This window comes from Dipodomys merriami, unplaced genomic scaffold, assembly GCF_024711535.1.
Source record: "Dipodomys merriami isolate MVZ:Mamm:240054 unplaced genomic scaffold, mDipMer1.0.p SCAF_9, whole genome shotgun sequence".
In the NCBI taxonomy this organism is placed as follows: domain Eukaryota; kingdom Metazoa; phylum Chordata; class Mammalia; order Rodentia; family Heteromyidae; genus Dipodomys; species Dipodomys merriami.
This window is the reverse complement of record NW_027206512.1, coordinates 24,762,129-24,778,831: the sequence shown is the minus strand read 5'-3', so window position 1 is coordinate 24,778,831 and position 16,703 is coordinate 24,762,129.

Genomic DNA, 16,703 nt, shown 5'->3' with positions numbered 1-16,703 from the left:
TTGCACATTGCATTACTGCTAGCATTTAACATTATAAAAAAACTGCATATTAAAAATTATTCCTACCAACCCAGATGCCCCTCAGTAGATGAATGGATTAAGAAAATGTGGTATATATACACCATGGAATTCTATGCCTCCATCAGAAAGAATGACATTGCCCCATTTGTTAGGAAATGGAAAGGCTTGGAAAAAATTATAGTAAGTGAAGTAAGCCAGGCCCAGAGAAACATAGGTCCCATGGTTTCCCTTATTTGCAATAACTAGTATAAGTCAAGGAGCAGAAAAGGTCAAAAGCTATGTCCCTATTACCATCTAAGATGATGTTAAGTGAAATGAACCCCAAGAGAAGGACACAAGTGTTTTTTTTCTTTCTCGCTATTTTTAATGTATTCAAAATGTACTATGTGATTTTTTTTGTTTCTTTTGTATGTTCTTCCCCCACGATATAACCCCTGTTTTCACTGTCTTTGATTCCAGAGTCCTGAATCTTATATATACATTTTTATAATTTGGGGGAAGGGAAATATCAAAATGCTGAAATAAGGATACAGGTTGACCCATTGTAACAATGAGATATACAAGACACTGTAGTGAAAATGAACTTTTCAACTTGAGGTAGAAGGAGGAGTTGCAGATGTGGGGAGGGAAGGGATGGTAGGGGACAATCAAAGGAGGAGGTAACAATGCTTGATAAGAAATGTACTCATTATCTTACTCATGTAACTGTAACCCCTCTGTACAGTATTTTTACAATAAAAATATAAAAATTATTCCTGTGAAATCTCCTGTACTATTAACATTGGCCAATGAGAATAATTTAAAAATTATATACAAGATGCAGGGCACCGCGATCAAATACAGTGAAAACAGGGGTTATACCATGAGGGAAGAACATAAAAAAAATCACATAATACATTATAAGTACATTTAAAAAACAGCAATAAAAATAAAACCTCTTGTATCCCTATCTTGGGGTTCATTTCACTCAGTATCATCTTATATGGTTATATGTACATAGCTTTTGACCTTTTCTGCTTGTCCTAGACGTTTATTAGTTATTGCAAATAAGGGAAACCATGGGACCTATGTTTCTCTAATTTGGAGAGGAGAAGGGAAATAACAAAATGCTGAAACAAGGATACAGACTGACCCATTGTAACAATGATATGCGCAAGACACTATGTTAAACTTTACAAATATGGGGGGGAGGAGTTGAGGAGATAGGAGGGAAGGGATGGTAGTGGGGGAAAAAAGGAGGAGGTAACAATGCTCATGTAATTATAACCCCTCTGTAGAGTATCTTTACAATAAAAAGTATAAATGGAAAGACTTGGAAAAAAATATATTAAATGAAGTAAGCCAGGCCCAAAGAAACATAGGTCCCATGGTTTCCCTTATTTGCAATATCTAGTATATGTATGAGTCAAGCAGAAAAGGTCAGATAAGGTGATGTTAGGAAAATGAACCCTTAGATATGTATTTAATTTTTTTTCTTTCATGTATTTGTTTCTAATGCAATTATAAGATTATTTCTTTGTTACTTTGTATGTCCCTCCCCCACAGTATAACCCCTGCTTTCACTGTATTTGATGTCGGTATAATTTGTGGAGGGGAAGGGGAAAAACAGTTCGTTTAAATAAGGATACAGGTGGACCTGTTGCAACAATGAGAAGTACAAGTTGTCATGTCGAAAACGAACTTTACAACTTGCAGGGGGGAGGATTGGATGGGGGAGAAGGGAGAATGGGAATGGATGGGAAGGGTAAACAAAGGAGAAGGCTAAAATGCTTGATAAGAAATGTACTCATTATCTTGCTCATGTAATTGTAACCCTTCTGTACAGTATTTTCACAATAAAAAAAATAAAAATAAAAAGTATAATGTTAAAAAAATAAATTAAGGCTGGGTTGTAGAGTGCTTTCCTTGTATGCATGAAGCCCTAGATTCGAATCCTCAGCACCACATAAACAGAAAAGCTAGAAGTGGCACTGTGGCTCAAGTGGTAGAGCACTCGCCTTGAGCTGAAGAGCACAGGGACAGAGCTCAGGCCCAGAGTTCAAGCCCCACGATCACCAAAAAGAAGGAGGAGGATGAGGAGGAGGAGGAGGAGGAGGAGAAGAAGGAGGAAGAAGAGGAAGAAGAGGAAGAAGAAGAGGAAGAAGAAGAGGAAGAAGAAGAAGAAGAAGAAGAAGAAGAAGAAGAAGAAGAAGAAGAAGAAGAAGAAGAAGAAGAAGAAGAAGAAGAAGAAGAAGAAAAGAAGAAGAAGAAGAAGAAGAAGAAGAAGAAGAAGAAGAAGAAGAAGAAGAAGAAGAAGAAGAAGAAAAGAAACAATGGAAATGGGAAGACTTGGAAAAAATTATATTAAGTGAAGTAAGCCAGGCCCAAAGAAACAGGTCCCATGAGTTCCCTTATTTGCAATAACTAGTATTTGTCTGAGTCAAGCAGAAACGGTCAGAAAAGTTGATGTTAGGTGAAATGAACCCCAAGATAAGGACTCAAATGTTTTTTTCTTTCTTGCTATTGTTTCTAACATATTTATAAGATATTTCTTTGTTGCTTTGTATGTCCCTCACCCACGGTGTGATCCCTGCATTCACTGTATTTGATGTTGGTATAATTTGGAAAAAAAATGTTTAAATATGGATACATGTGGATCTATTGCAACAATGATATGTACAAGACATTGTGTAGAAAAACAAAGTTTACAACTTTGGGAGGGGTAGAGATGGTAAGGGGAAACAAAGGAGGAGGCAACAATGCTTGATAAGAAATGTACTTGTACTCATTACCCTTGCTCATGTAATTGTAATCTGTATAGTTTTTTCACAATAAAAAGCATAATAATAAAAAAGAAAAAAGTAAAAAAAATTAGTAAAAGTATGTGTAGATTTTAACTGACTTGCACTGCAAGACATACATTACATTACCTGATCTCTTAAGTGGTCTTATTGTCTTAGCATCACATAAAAAACAGTGCAAACAAGACAAAGGGCATTTGTCCATCACATCTTAGATTTAATAATTAGATTTCAACTGAACTTCAATTTGAATATTTTCTGACATTTACATCTCCATACTTACAGAAAAGAATCACAAAAATGCATCCACATTTAGGATTACTAATTGGCATCCTAACCATAACTAATCCCTCGAACATCATTTGTTCCTTAGCTCTACAATCTGTGGTCTTTCAGATTTCTTCAACATATCTAGCTGACTAAAATAGTTTGAATGATCCATCTACAGTTATTTTAGATATGTATTTGCCATGTAAATTTGATTTCCACAGGATAGATTACAGGGAATGCTTTTTATTAAGAACAATAGAATAACAAAGGTAAAAAAGCAAAACACCAAATATCTACAATGGATGAAGAGTGAGTCCTCATGTGTTAGTATACCAAGAGGCATGTGAGTGCACTGACATATTTAACCTGACTTATGACAGTTTTATCATGTCATAAGGTCTAGACTGTGCCCATTAAAGCTATAAAACTGATGTGCCCTTAACATTCGTCTCAGCATAACATTCTAAGAAGCTGAAGCATTTAAGATAAATTTTTGTCCCTTTAATTAACCACAGTAATATTTATTTCTGATTTCCCAAAGGCAGTTGTATTTTTTATTTAAATATTTTTTAAGTTTTAAAAATTCCATCTTTTATGACAAAACTAACAGGGCTTAAGAAACAAAGAACTCCCACTCATCTGGTTGAACCACTACTAAATATCCCCATGCTGCTGATCACATATATGGTATATAACATGTGAACACCGTTATATGTTATAGACTGTGATAGACAATTTGCTCCAGGAAAGTTAGAATGAACTTGTGACTTTAAAAGAACATCATTATTCCACAATACTGTGAAATTCCGGAAATTATGTAATCACTTAATCACAATTAAAAAAAAAAAGAACCTTGGGGAAGGGAGGGAGGGGGGGATGGTAGGGGGAAAACAATGGAGGGGGTAACAATGTTCAAGAGGAAGTGTACTCAATACCTCACTCATGTAACTGTAACTCTCTGTATAGTATCTTTACAATAAAAAAATCAAAAAAAATTCCATCTTACCTTTTAAATTTAAGTGGAGGCACAAACATGCACATAGTAATCAAACAGCAAAAACTAGTAAGACCTTTGCTCAAAGACCATATTCTGAGTTTATATTTCACTTATTCATTTTCATTCAATTTTAATATTACTATAGGAAAGAGCTGATTGCCAAAAACAAATCCTGACGTTGTAGCATGCAGCCAACCATATACTTTGCTTTTTTCTCACATACTATATACATGCCTGTGAATAGGTATCATTTCATTCAGTGAATCATTCAGACTCTGTTCTGTATCTTATTATTATCATAAAGTACCTAAAAAGTTTTACTCTACTAACATTCTGTTAAAGAACTATCACAAACAACACACATGTTTATAAAGTTTGGTAGATTTGACTCTGGTTCTATGCATAGTTCATGAACCTGAGGATGTTGTTTCTCAAATTAACATCGTCAGCAGAATATACATAGCTGGCATGAATAGATACCCTCAGTCCCTGGTAGTGCTTCAAGACAGAAGCTGCAATTAGAAAACATAATGGACTGGTAACATTGAAACCACAGATCACCAGAGTGTTAAGAAGTGCTGAGCCATGAATAACATATGACTGTAAGCTTAAAGGAAGACGAGTCACTTAGTAGATTACATGTTACAAATAGTAAGTCTGTGGTATTACCGAATAGTAGGAATTGAGAGGTTAAGATGAGCTCATTGGAAATATTTGCAGCATTAAAAATAATGATGGATAGGGCTTCTATTTAATGAATACTCATTATATGTCAGAGAATGTACAAACCATTTCCTAGAATGTGATTTCTCATAGTAGTCCCACAAACAAACCTTATCAACTAATAATTATCATAATTATTCACTATCATTTTGAGAGTAGAAAAATAGGGTCTGGATAGATCAGATCTCCTACTAAAAATAGGTAACGTTACAGAGCTGGGGTGATTGAATGTCAATGCAGTTTACTGCCCCAGTAGAAAATAATGGAAGAACATTTTCTAGGATAAAACTTTAGAGTAAAATTAAGGAGGAAAAATCATTTGGTTTGAGTATAAGGATGAATTGATGTCAGGGGAAGTAGAAAGAGATAAAAAAGACATAGTCTTTCTTATTTAATTCATGATTCAAGTTTTAACTATACATATTAATGTTCATATGCATTCATATACACCAGAATATGATTGTCCCAGTTATCCATAGTTTCTAGTCATTGTGTCTGTATAATCCACTATAAAATTTTAAAGGTCAATAAATAAGTTTCATATGAAATCAATAATTTCTTTAAAGGTGCCAACTGACTCCTAGATCTTAGACATGAACACTGCAAAGTCAGAAACAGAACATAGTTTGTGTCCTGAGCTGTTCCCCAACCCCAGGTAGAAATGGTGTGTTACATTCTGGCTAGCCTTGCCCAAGACTAACATCTGTGACACTGTCTTTGCAGAATGATGTTGCATCAAACCCTAAGAATAAAGAAAGCTCAAGATGTTGTAACCAATTGTCCAAAATCTTAGTGATTTGAAGCTACAAAATTTATGCGGAAGGATTCAAAGATCTTCTTTTGATTTGTTCTCTCTGGAGGGATCCAGACTGAAGAGCTCAGGCTAATGAAACACTGTCGTAAGGCATAGAGCCAGTGGCCACAGCAAAAATAATGTGGTGGGTGCATTATCTCAAACCTTCTCGCCAGAATTTGCACATGCTCTTTCTCATTCATATTTAACTGGTCAAAGCAAATCACCAAGTTCAAAGGCTTAGAAACTACAACTTAATATGTGCTCACGAGGAGGAATGGAGGTATTTTAGTAGACATTACTGATGGGTAACACATATTTCCTTGCTTAATTAAGAGATATCAGCTTCCAACAGGATAAAATTCAATAATACTCATTTAATCCTCTGTGATGTGATGTCTCCACCTACCTACTCTACCTCATCTCCTATCAGTTTAACAATTATCTTGAATTAGTAATTATCCTCCAAAGCTATGTCAAGCATTTGCCCACAATGTGCATTTGCTTGGAGTTTCCCTTTCCATGTATTTCTGCCTGGTAAAATCTTTCTCTCTCTCAGATCCCAAATAAGGGGATCTCTCCACATTATGAGGTGTTATCAGATCTCTGTCCTCATTCATTCACTATGTCCTCACTGTCTTTTTTTAATCTCTTCAGCTTATATAAACCTTTTGCCTTTTGCTGTCTTTGATCCTTAGCCAAAGGTATGATATTCACACACTCATTTATAAGTTGCATACATTAAATTATAAGTTCTCTGAGTACACCATTTCTGAATCATTGCTAATATCCTACAAATATTTTGGTTAAATAAATAAAGTTTCATGCATTTTAATAGGGATATCAGGATTTAGAATAATAAATGATATCAAGTAATCAGGAAGATTTGAAGGAAAACATGAGACAGCAGAAAGATAGGTGTATCCTGCAGCATTTTTTTTCCTGACTAATTAAGCTAAAAAAATTCCAGTCCTGGGGCTTGAAGTCAGAGCCTAGGCTTTTTTGCTCTAGGTTAGAGCTCTACCACTTGAGCCACAGCAACACTGCCAGCTTTTTTTTCATGGTACTGAAGATAAGATAGTCATGGACTTTCCTGCATGTGCTGGCTTCCGATTGTAATCTTCAGATTTCAGCCTCCTAAGTAGCTAGAATTTACAGGCATGAGGTACTAACTGGCTGATTAAGCTAAATATTACAAGTACCTTTTAAACTTCAAACTGGTGGTTTTAAATTGCAATGCAAAGTCACATACATGTGAACCCATTTGAAGGTTTTATTTCAAACTTCTTTTATAGATTTCCCCCTAAAAAAATCAACATGTGAGAAATTTCCTCTAAAATGGCTTACGTAGAATTATTATTATGCTGAGACATATTTTCTCATTTACTAGCACTTATTTTCCTTAGTTAACCGCTAAACATTTAATCTGCCCAATTTCACAGGGAAGAGAACAAAGGCAGAGAAGTTAGGATGGTTATATGGCTGAAATACGATTCAAACCCAAAACCTTTTAAAAGTGAACCTATACTATCAGTTTGCCAGCTATTCGATCAATTAGAAGATATGATGAGCTACAGTTACAGTGTAACATATTCATGCTTTAATGGAAGTGGAAGTGCTATTGAATCACCCTATTATGAACTCCACTAAAAGATGTCCAACAAGGTTTATATACTAACAGCACTTACAAGTTATGAACCCTAAGCTTTATCACCTCTTCAGAGTTTGCAGCATGTGATACTTAGTGAAACGGCATTTACTAAGGAGCTCTTCATTTTGTCAGTGTAGTTTCTTCACTGACCCTGGGCTGTGTGGTGGTCACACGCACAGCACACTCATGACCATTCTGTCCATGCCAACCTGTATATGCTTCACTGTGTAGAAAATGTCCTTGCATTTTGTAATGTTTTTGACATTTGAAAGAAGAGAACAATGCATTTTGTTTCTAGGTTCTTTCATCAAGCATTTCCCAGTATTACAAGGAAACTGTCAAGAGATTTCTCAAGTATATCCTTTTAAATGCACAAGAACATCCTCCCAATGTAGTCCCATGCCAAGTCCTGACAATTATTCTTTATTAATTTTGGACTCAGACTATAACCATCTGTACCAAAATAAATTTTATCTGAAGCCTCATCTCATCTAATTCTCTGACGTACTTATGAAATATACAATAAGGAAATTTATTTCTGCCATTCAATTCTACACTCACAGACATATCTTGAGGGAAATATTATAGTTGTTTTTAATATTTTTGCTTAATACAGAGACTTTTATCTACTTCAATTGTCAGGAATATCCTGAGCTTTGAATTTGATAGAAAGGCAAGGTTGTTTTAACAAGAAAATTCAATGAGCATACTTTAGTTGAGAAATAATTAACATGAATACTCAGTAAATATTGTGCTCCATGGAAATGATTACGAGTAATTACTGATGAAAGTGCCCAGGTCATCAGCCTACTCCTATTGTCCTTGCAATCAAACAGACCAACCATGCTGCCTCAAAATTATTTCCTGTAAGTCATTTCATTCATCTTGGTTTCATTTCAGCCCAACCTAACATTTATTCAAAGTGAGGACTCAGACACTTAACCTATCCTCAGACATCTCGCAAATCATTACATAGTGTTTATTTATAAACTTCTTTAGCTCCTTTATAGAAATTACGTTACTCTTAATTGGTAATACTTTTTCATCCATTCATGCCTTATCGGTCAGACCCTACTCATACTTTCAGTTAGCACTCTCAATTGATTTATCTTAATGCACTATTTTAATACTTTTGTGAATAATAGCCCAAGAAAAATGGTATCTTCAAGGACATTGTACACTTCATAATTGAGAATATGTTAGCAACAAATTCCCAAAGTGTAACTGACTTTATTTGAATAGATACTGTAAGAGAGAGAAATTGATCTGTCTGACCCATGAGTGCATCATCTGACTCACTAAGTGAAATATTTTTCAATGTACACATCTTTGAAAATACAAACATAAAGCTTAGGACATAGAGCCTTTAAAATTGTATGTATTTCAGTATATTGTTAGTCAAAATGAGGGTTTTTGACTTAGACTTCAGTTCCTATTCAAATATTGTATTTCATCACAGTATCACTTTGGGAAAACTTTTTAGCCTGAATTAAACATGTTTCTCACTTGTAAAATGAGAATATCAATATCTAAGATTTTAAGTTTATGGGAGAATTAAAACAATTATACTAATCTATAGAAATGTTCATGGACACATCCAGAAGTTAGATAATCAATGCATTAATATTAGTATTGTCATTTAGAAAAAGATGCTATGTGTGATGATACTTTTCAGGAATGTAAAGCAATTGCATGTCTAAGATGAACATCTAAATATGGAAGAATAGAAATATGATAGGAACATATGTGCTCTTGCACAAAAGCATTTTAAAGTATGATGGTGTCTCTAATGTAGTCATAAATTTGATTTACAAAAACTAAAAACTTTTCAAGTAATAAAATTTATCAGGAATCAGAGGAAAATCTTATCTGCTTAATAGAGAAATCATATTGGTTTACAAGCAAAGCGTGGCTATTAAAGATAAAATATCCAATATAATAAATACAAAAATATAGTGTTGGTGTTTTCATGACTTTTCTACATTTCTAAAAAGCTGGCCTGGTCATGCAGCACTGCTTCATGAGTTCTTGGCTTCTGTGACATAGTGATTATTTTTACAGATGAAAACTCTTCTTGGAGAAAGAATAGAGAAAATCAAATGTCTTTCATTACAATGTGACCTAAACAATGGACACTATTATTCAGTGAACTTCATGCTTGGTACTTCCGGCTAAAGGTACTTAAACTGTTTATTGGAACAATCCTGGATTTATTTCCTCCTGCCAGACTATCTTAAACAGAAATAAATGTCTTAGTATCTTACAGTCTAAGATGAGCTTCATAAAATCCAGAAAATAGGAGATATTTAGGAAAACAACATAAGTCAGGGACATTTTATTCAAGAGATCTAGGGAAAAATATTTAAAAAAAGAGATCTAGAGAATCTTCAACAAAAGCAAAGAAAGAAATTTTAATCAAGAGAGCTATGAACTATATGTAAGATATCTAAAAAGGCATGGAAAATTATCCAACCATTCTTATGTAAACTCATAGAATATAGTATTGAAACAAGAATTTACTTTGGAAACAAGACTGTGTTCAATTCTGAGTTCTAATATTCAGATTGCTAAAGAACTATGCTGTCTTTGGCAAATTATTTAACCTCCCCACTTAAGTTTTTATTTGTAATGAAAATAATGATACTTTGCAGATGCTTATGAGGATCAAGTAACTAAAGCAAGGATTCATCTGTGATGAAGTTATGTTCTAGAGGTGGAAGGAAAAATATGAAAACAAAAGTGTTAATAATACTAAAAGGGACAATTAGCCAAAGAATAGGCAAATAAATATTCCAGTTATAAATAAATGGCATGGGCCTTTTAGAGAACTAAAACAGAATAATATGAGCAAAGTAATTGCCCTAATCTAGGTAACCTGGGAAATGACTTTGGTAGAATGACAAAATGTCTTTTGTGGGGTGATAACTAAAATGTGAGCCAAGTGACAAAAAGAGCCAAGCTCTGAGTAACAGGAGAGAGAGAGCATTTCTGGTTTAGGGAATAGCAGGTATAAAGTTCCTAGAAAGAAAACCTAACATGGTTGGAGATAGGTCACCAAGAAAAGAAGTGAGAAAAGTAAAATGGAGAGTAACCAAAAGGCACACGATTGGAGTCTATAAACCAAATTAGGAAGAAGAAGAGGAAAGCAAATGGAGTAAGGATGAAGGAAGAGAAGAGGCGGACAACAAGGGGATGGAAAGTAAATGAAAGAAACAAAGGAAGAAGTTGGAGGGAAACATTTTTAGTAAAATTTCAGTAATAAAATACTACAAACAGTCAAGTTTCCAGTATAACAAATGTAAGAACATTCGCCAGGATTCTAAGGAACAACTATGGCTTGGAAATCCTTTGCTTGACAAAGACCTTCACAAGGGAGTCCTGTGACCGAAGCGTGAGCTTGGCTGGGTGATGTGAGGGGGAAATGTTAGTAACTGGCCGAACATTCATGCACATCCTTAATAATACCCCTCTCAAGTTACGAGACAAGATAATTTGGGTTAAAATAAAATCATTTGCAGTTTTCCTTTGTTTACATGAGATGGCTGCAATACAGAAACAAATTATAGGCCCCAAAGGAAACATAGGGGTCTTGAATTCATTTAAAAAAAATATAAAACAAATACTAAAGAGATTTAGTAGAGGTGGAAAACATTTCTGACTGGTGAATAAAAGAAATGATTTCACAAGAAATATAGTAGATATATGCTCAGGAGGAGCAGAATTTGCGTGTCTTCCACTGACTGATCTACTTGTCACATGTCAGGGATAGTTTATAGTCATAGGATCAATCTTAGCTATGCACTGCTACATCTCAACAACTATGAAATCTCATGGATCTTTTGGAAAAGGGAAGATTTATTTTATTCAGTTTACCATCACTATTGCTAAAACACACCACTGAAAACTAAACTTTATACCTATAAATTGTATGCACATAACTACAAATCTTAAATGAAATAAAATCAGACTCACATGGTCAAGTTAAAAACCATTAAGTTAGCATGCATTATTGTAGCCGACATGCAATAATTAATGTATCCAGTGTTTTTATAATTTCACACAGAAAGGACTACTTTAGTAGTCTCCTTGAAGTGAAACATAAACTTAACATAAAGAGACTAGAGCCAAAGCTAACTTTATTATTCTTTAGTTTACTTATTCTTTAGTTTCTTTAGTCTGTAATGAAATAAGTCTTAGCTATAAAATCTACTGGCCCTATTGGGTTGTGATTTCAAGTTCATCGCTGGTTATATATAAAAACACGCACTTTTACCATTTCCTTCTGATAGTTTTATGTGTTGTCTTTATCATGTTACTATGGCTCCCACTCTAGTTAGATATCTACATGTCTTACCAAATATACTTGATTAAGAATCAAAAAAGGATCATATGTACATAGCAACTGAGCCACTGTGAACTCAAAAGATATTGAAACAAGAGGTTTTGTGGTTGCTGACTTTTTTCATGTACTGTGTGAAGTTATCTCTTTTTTCTTTCATTTCTTGACTTTTGGTTTATTCCCTGTTGTCACTGCTTTTGATTTTGGTACCCTGTGTCTTGTATATATATGTTCATCTGATTTGGGGAAGGGAAGGGAGATAAAAAATGGTGAGACAAGGACAAAGGGCAAACCAATGTAACAGTGATACTCACAAGACAATATGTTGGAACTGAACTTTACAACATTGGGGGGATTGGGGTCTAGGGAAAGTATGAGAAAAACAAGGGAGGGGTAACAATGTTAGACAAAAAATGTACTCATTACCTTATTATGTAATTGTAATCCCTCTGTACATCACCTTGACAATAAAATATTATTTTTAAAAAAAGAGTCAAAAGACTTGAATTCTAACCATAGTTCTCATTTTTTAATTGAATTTTATTGTAAAAGTGATGTACAGAGGAGTTACAGGTACATAAGTAAGGTAATGAGTAAGTACATTTCTTGTCAAACATTGTTATGCCTTCCCTTGTTTTTCTCCTTTTCCCTCCCCACCCCTCATTCCCCTCCCCTCCCCCCCAGTTGTAAAGTTCATGTCCAACATAGTGACCTGTGAGTATTGCTGTTGCATTGTTCACCCTTTGTCCTTTGTGAAAACAAGAGTGGTGTTTTTTTGTTGCTGTTTTTAATGTACTGTGTGAAGTTATTTCTTTTTTCCTTCATTTTTACCCCCTTTGGTTTATCACTGTTTTTGGTTTTGGTATCCTGTATCTCATATATACATTTATCTGATCTGGGGGAGGGAAGGGGAATAACAAAATGTGCCAGATGGTCACTTGTGTATGGTTCCAGAATGGCTCAGGGAAGACCTTACCTGTGGCTGATGATTACCAAATGCATGCATTGCAGAGTCCAGCTCTGCCCTTTGCTGTCAAATTACAATTTTCCTTTCTTCAAGAAAATGATTGTTCAGCTTTCCAGAGAGAAATTTTTTATTCAGGTCTTAGAAACCCACCCCAGTGGAAGACAGCTGATGTGGGAAGTCACTGTGATCTTGGAGGCTGGCTGAGTGTGCAGCAATGATTTATTTTGTCTCATTTTTCAAGTTGATTTATTCAGAATAATTCGACTTCATGAAGATTAAGCCTGGAGCATTAGATGAGAGGCCCTCTCTGGACAATCTCTTCTAGAATGTTTTCTCCTCGCAGCTAGGCCAGCTATTCAGACAGCTAAGTTGGATTCCAAGGAAGTAACATTTCCCCAGCTGGGGAGATATGATGGTTAGGAGAGCTTTCAATTTTTTTGACAGTAAAGGAAAGATAATTTCCATGGAGGATGGAACCATATCCATTCTTGCTAATACCACAGGCTGCAGAAGTTGTACCTAACAAGAAAGAAAGAAAGAAAGAAAGAAAGAAAGAAAGAAAGAAAGAAAGAAAGAAAGAAAGAAAGAAAGAAAGAAAGAAAGAAAGAAAGAAAGAAAGAAAGAAAGAGAAAGAGAAGAAGAAAGAAAGAAAGAAAGAAAGAAAGAAAGAAAGAAAGAAAGAAAGAAAGAAAGAAAGAAAGAAAGAAAGAAAGAAAGAAAGAAAGGAAGGAAAGAAGGAAGGAAGGAAGGAAGGAAAAAGAAAGAAAGGAAGGAAGGAAGGAAGGAGGGAAGGAAGGAAGGAAAGAAAGAAAGAAAGAAAGAAAGAAAGAAAGAAAGAAAGAAAGAAAGAAAGAAAGAAAGAAAGAAAGAAAGAAAAAAGAAAGAAAGAAAAAAAGTTGTTGTACCCTTTGTTTTCCAAAGATTGTCTCTCAAGTTCCTGTAGATTATAGTTCAAGCACAAGGAAATCAACTTTATTATAAGCATTCCTGAAATTAAAACTTAATTTCATGGACTACAGAACACGGATTTTTTTCCTTCGCATTCTGTCGGTCTCTTGATTGATATTTTCAGAATAGAGGGGGAAAAAAGCAAAGATAACATTTTGAGAAGACTAATATAAGCCATTCATCATGTATGTTGTTGGCACGGAACAACAGATACATAATCCAACAGGAATATGCACTTGGCATTATGATGTGCTGTTGTACTTTTGTTTGAATGAAGGTTTGTCTAGTTCCAGTAACTGAACTAAAACAAAAGAACAAAGTTATATTAACATTTTTTCATCCAGGATTTCCTCCTCTTGTTTCCCTGAGCCTTAATCTGTATAGATTGATATTGTTTTAGATCTTTTAGATCTCGTTCCTTCCTTGAATGAAGTAAACCACTTATTTCATGGAATTCATTATCTTGTAGGTAATTGATATGAGGAAAGAAATTAGTATGTTCAATAGATTGAATGAAAGAGATATTTATAAAATCTGCATTACAATATGATTTAAAAAATAGAAACTCTTGTTAACTTCTTTTCTAACCCAGATATAATTTTCCCCTAATAACATAACTATCACAGGTTAAAACATAAACTGTTCTTTCCTGCATTCACTATTGTATAGAGTTTCAATTATTCTTCTTTTAAATATTCAAGTGTTGAAAAAATTTAATGACATAAATCACATAATTACCATCAGGTTTCATGAATCTATAGCTCGAGGAAATAGTTCATCAATATAATTTTTAAATTTCTGCATTCTGGCTCTGTAACAGTTTCTGACCTGCTCAGACAACTCTGTGGCTCAGTAGTAGAATTAGCTGCTTGCACCATTGCTGAATGTAACAAAAATCTCAAGAGACTGAAAACATGAAACAATGTATTTAATTTGGCAACATTCAATATTCAAAACTACTCTCTCCATATATATATACATATATATATATATATGCAAACATATCAGTAATTTAAAGCCATACATCTTTATAATAACAATAAAAATAATTTTAAAACTTTTACCTAGTTTATCTTTTTACCTAATTTGCTGTATTTTCCAGGTAACCATCAGTTAACCATCAAGGTTTAAAAGTAAAATGTGCCATCAATGCCTTTGATCAGCTAACAAGCTAACCTAAAACAACAAATTTCATAAATCATTTTCTTTAGTAATGAAAACGGTGTATTATTTTAACTAATGTTTGAATCATTGTGGAGTTTTGCTGTTGTTTTTGGTTTTTGTCCTGGTATCAGGGTTGAACTCATCAGCTTGATTGTTCACCTGGTGGCCTACAACTTGAGCCATGCCTCCAGCCCAAATTTTTGTTAAAGTTAAAAGTCTCATGGATTTTTCTGCCCAGATTGGCTTCAGGTTCCAGATAACAGCCTCTTAAGTAGGTAGGATTACAGGTGTGATCCATAGCACCCAGCATCTTTGCTGTACAGAGGGGTTACAGTTACATGAATAAGGTATTCCCTCCTTTGTTTTTCTCCTCTTCTTCCTCCCTCCCCCTCCTCCTCACCCCCAAGTTGTAAAGTTCATTTCCAACATAGGGTCTTGTCTCATTTTTGCAATAGATCATCCTGTGAGTTCTTTGACTAAACAACTTTTAACTAAATAACCACTAACATAATCATTGATATTAATGAGTACTAAGAAGCATACAAATTGTGTGTTTCAACTTATTAACACAAACTAAGCAATAACTCTTCTACATAATAAGGCTATCATTAACTGTTCAAGATATATAGCTAAATAACTCCTCCATGATAGAAACTAGTTGGTAATATATTGCCACACTTGTGAGCCTCAATTGTCTGCTACAGTCAAGTAAATATTAACAACAACAACAACAAATCAGGAATTAGATTCCTTTCAATAAAATCTTAGTAGTAACAATAAACAGTTGAATGTTAAAGTTACATTTATCAAAAGACAATTCGAAACACAAAACATTAATTCACTATTTTTTTAACGTAGGACGTTATTGTTATGTCTGCAATGTTAAATTTCCCCTCTCCCCCGCCCCCCCAGAGAAAATACCCCCTTTGCCATTAGTTCTTCCTGGGTGCACACGTGGTCAATTCCCTATAGCCCCAGCCCAGCTTTCTAACCCAGGTAACTGATACACCTGGGGACAGTGGGAGGCTCTAAGGTCTTCCTTGTGGCCACAACTCCTCCCTGCCCTCTCCCAGTACATCAGTCACCATCATTACTTCAGCCCCTGGAACCTTTGCAGCCTTTGCCTTGCCTCTTGCCCCTTTCCCGCCTTCCCTTCCCTCTCCCTTGCCCTGCAGCCTTTGCACAGCCTGCTGCACCTCCATCCTGTGTAGGGCGGCAGTATGCTCTCCCCTCAATAAACTTTTTTCAGTCTGAACCATGTGGTGGTCTCTTTCCGGCTGACCCTTACAATCAGGCTTCTCATTTATTAATTTACTACAAGCAACATGACCACATGGGAGCATTTATTTTATAGATCTAGAGAAAGTTAGTGATTTTTATCTTGTTAGCCATAGCCAGATGCCCCTCCGTGAAAGTGTGATATGTATACACAGTGGAATTCTACTCATCCATTCATAAGGAAATGGAAAGACGACTTGGAAAAAAATATACTAAGTAAACCAGACTCAAACAAACATAGGTTGCATGGTTTCCCTCATTTGTAGTTACTAAAATGTGCCTATAATTCTACAAGCAAATACAGTGGAAGGTAAGAAACAACTAAATAATTAAGTAACTTGATTGATCAATTATACAGGTCTCTAAGCATCCACACAGAAAGAGACCAAAGGAGGATATTCTTAGTAGAGGAACACAAAAAGCACAATAGCTATGCACAGCTGATCATATAAAATAATATTTTTGAGGTGACTTCCAGGAAATTGAAACAAGAAGTTCTTTTTCTTCTTTGTTGCTGTTTTTGTTTTCTTTTCCTTTTGTCTTGTTTGTTCTTTTATCTGTCTTTGGGACAGAAGATGAATACATGCAGCAGTGATACCCACTAGACACTATGTTGGAAATGAACTACAAACTTGGGGGTTGGGACAGGAGAGAAAGCCTGGAGGAGAGAGGGAAGGGGTAATATTGTTCAAAAAGAAATATACTCAGTACTTAACTTAAGTAACTGAAATCCAGTTGCACATCACCTTTATAATAACAATAATTTTTTTAT